The sequence below is a fragment of the Cherax quadricarinatus genome, chromosome 66 (assembly GCF_038502225.1).
Source record: "Cherax quadricarinatus isolate ZL_2023a chromosome 66, ASM3850222v1, whole genome shotgun sequence".
Classification (NCBI taxonomy): domain Eukaryota; kingdom Metazoa; phylum Arthropoda; class Malacostraca; order Decapoda; family Parastacidae; genus Cherax; species Cherax quadricarinatus.
The window spans coordinates 16,524,337-16,528,333 of NC_091357.1; positions in this window are offsets into that span (position 1 = coordinate 16,524,337).

The window sequence follows — 3,997 nt, forward strand, 5'->3', positions numbered from 1 at the left end:
CAGTACGCGTCACTCACTTCCTGAGGCTGCCTCTATTTCACACTGTCAGTTTATCTGTGAGCATCAGCCGAGGTAGACATAAGCTGGTATGTATGTGTACTGCCCTGTGCAGTATATAGTTAGTATTTACCCACTGTTACTGTGAATTTGTAGCTATTATTAATTTTGTATATAATGTATGTGTGGTTCTTACGTTTTCAATGGTTTTGCTAGGATTAGCAGAGTATGCGAGGCTGTATACGTTCACGTTTAGCCATATATATCAATAATAACAACATTTTGTGAAAGGGGTAACATGCTTTATGTGGCATGTTAAATTGGGTAACAAGCTGAAAAAGTTTGGGAACCACTGCTCTAATCTGTAGTACAGATACTCTAATTATTTGGATGAAGAGGCTTTTACATATATGATTTATTATTTTATTTTCACGGTACTATATTCATGGAGAAGTGCTAAACCCATAAGGGTTATGTAGTGCTTGGGGAGTAGGATATAATTAAGTTTGATCCAAGGTTAGATCAAGGACTCTTTACCAACTTCCCCCTTAAACAGTACCTCGTTGGAATAATCCTGCATTACGTACCTTCTGCTTAACAAATCAGCAACTTAGATGCTTGTATGCATGTCTTTGTAGTACAGTTAAACCTGTATAGTATTAATAGTTATTATTATTATTATTATTATTATCATCATTAAAACCTGCTGATCCTGTGTGGGTGTATATTCTCATAGAAGGATATAAATAAAAAAGTTTGCATGTATGATCAAGTATATTTCTGTATGCCATCTCTACACGTGATGACAGCAATGATATAAAACAAGCACCGTCCACTTTACCCTAACACAATACACATACTGGATTTGGGAGAGGCATTACTCAACTCTTAAGCTTGTATGTATACGTCTTCTGCCACTCTTGCACCTGTCTTCTTCTGTGGTTGGTTTTCCTTCTAGTTTCCCCCGACATGACAGTAAACATCTTTATTTTGTATTTTTTAGTTGAACTTCTGGTACTTTTAATAACTAAAATACTAACAATAGCTCACTGTTATTCATCTCTGAACAGCAATACGGATTGATATTCATATTGAACACTTATTGGTGAAAAAATTCTTGTTAGTCGTTTTTTGCTCTTTGAATTTCAGTTTTATCTTAAATAAGAATAATTACATATTTAATTTATGACTGAGACTTGAATAAAGTTTCTAACAGAACATATTGGTTGCTTGTATGTGTTAAGTACACTGAATCGTTTTTGCTGTCTTGTCTCAGATACTTAAGAAAACCAACGTAACTTTCAGGATACAAGGGCGAAAGTTGCATAATACGATTCACATTAAATAGCAGCAGAGTTGATAGACATAGATGTGCCATGATTAGGGTTGAGAAGTAGTACTTACATTTCAGTCACTCAAACCCAGCAGAAACAAGAGAGCAGATAAACGAGGTCAAAATAGAAAATATACTAAATCTCAGAACACATCAGTAACTCCCTTCCAAATCCTAGCTGGCTGCATGGTGCTCCAGGCTAACCATCCTAGCTGGCTGCATGGTGCTCCAGGCTAACCATCCTAGCTGGCTGCATGGTGCTCCAGGCTAACCATCCTAGCTGGCTGCATGGTGCTCCAGGCTAACCATCCTAGCTGGCTGCATGGTGCTCCAGGCTAACCATCCTAGCTGGCTGCATGGTGCTCCAGGCTAACCATCCTAGCTGGCTGCATGGTGCTCCAGGCTAACCATCCTAGCTGGCTGCATGGTGCTCCAGGCTAACCATCCTAGCTGGCTGCATGGTGCTCCAGGCTAACCATCCTAGCTGGCTGCATGGTGCTCCAGGCTAACCATCCTAGCTGGCTGCATGGTGCTCCAGGCTAACCATCCTAGCTGGCTGCATGGTGCTCCAGGCTAACCATCCTAGCTGGCTGCATGGTGCTCCAGGCTAACCATCCTAGCTGGCTGCATGGTGTTCCAGGCTAACCATCCTAGCTGGCTGCATGGTGCTCCAGGCTAACCATCCTAGCTGGCTGCATGGTGCTCCAGGCTAACCATCCTAGCTGGCTGCATGGTGCTCCAGGCTAACCATCCTAGCTGGCTGCATGGTGCTCCAGGCTAACCATCCTAGCTGGCTGCATGGTGCTCCAGGCTAACCATCCTAGCTGGCTGCATGGTGCTCCAGGCTAACCATCCTAGCTGGCTGCATGGTGCTCCAGGCTAACCATCCTCGCTAACTGCTCACCAGTTAAAATGGTTCAAATAAAGCTTATTTATCAATAAAACAAGATCACACATTTTCCATGACCTTTTATAAAGGAAACTAAAAACATCATGTCTTCCACATATAATTCAATAACGGTTACAGTAAATATTTGAACATAGACCTGCTAATACAGTTTTATTTTCATTCATGCTAACTACACAAGCACACACTTATAATGCCCATAACTAGTGTTCACCACACTTCATAACACCGGTAGTCAGACATCCGACATCACCTGCTGGTAATACCTCACTGACTCGCCTGTGTAGGAGTCACCTTTTGGTATTTTCTGTCCTTAAAGCTTATGCCTTATGAAGTAGCTCAAATGTAATATTTAGGTTAACCTGGAGATATGAAAATATTTTCGATTAAAAATGCAAGGCATGTTAACCAAGGTGGGGCGACTGTTTGACTTGGAGTGTCTTGTAATGCTCTCTCTCTCTCTCTTTCTCTTTCTCTCTCTCTCTCTCTCTCTTTCTCTTTCTCTTTCTCTCTCTCTCTCTCTCTCTCTCTCTCTCTCTCTCTCTCTCTCTCTTATAAAATATTTGGCTGAATCCCAGTCTTGAAACAGGTATAATGTTTAAATTCCTCATGTTAGTGTGTTACTCACTATATATATATATATATATATATATATATATATATATATATATATATATATATATATATATATATATATATATTTATATATATATATATATATATATATATATATATATATATATATATATAGTATATATATATATATATATATATATATGTAGTACATTTTGTCACAAAGGGAATAAAACGTTTTCTTCTCTATGTGACAGTGCTATATGCAGTTCACGAAGGTGGTATTTTAAGAATGTTTCATTATTTTCGCAATAATAATTATAATAATTGTATATACGGTATATCGTATGCAAGATTAGGTATGAAGGATGTAAGTACCCCTACGAGGGTAAACGGTGGTACATGATTCATTAGCCAAAATAAAACAAAAACAGATTTAAATCAAGTCACAGCAGCCTACTCTCAGATCTATGAAAACTCAACAAATAATAATATTTAAACATATTGTAATAATTCTCTTTTGTACATTTTAAGTGACGAATGACTCGGTATTAAAACGAAATGTGCATCTTTTATGGTGTTTTAATGTCTGTATGATGCAGTTTTTTTTTTCAAACTACGTTAGTTATGTGTCTCGCGCAACACACCTTGGTAGGCATGTGTGTAGGTCTCCCTGCAACACACGTGTTGTGGGGGTTGAGACTCAGCTCCTGGCCCTGCCTTTTAACATTCACTTGGCTAGCATTACAGGTGCACAGCTGTCCTCTTGGGCCCTACACAGACAAGCTGATTCATAATACACTTCCTCTAATTAGCACAGGTAGCACAACAAGCTAGTCCATGTCTCAGTACTGCTATGTGTACACAGGTGTGCACAAATGCACACAGGTTTACACAGCTATACACAGGTTCGTATTTATATTTCAATACTTTACCAACTGAATGAATTTGTTTACCTTAGTGTTCTTTAAAAAAATTGTGATCTTTTTATTATCAGAATCATGCGTGAAGAAAACTTTTTAATAGCAAGATGCAATTCGCCTCACACGTATAACTTAGGTAATAATTGGCCACTTTTATCAACATATTTGACAGTTTTTATCATTGTGTGTATATATGTGTGCTTGTATTAGTGTACATGTTTGTTTATGTGTGAATGTTTTTGGCCTTGTTCATCCTGGCGTGCG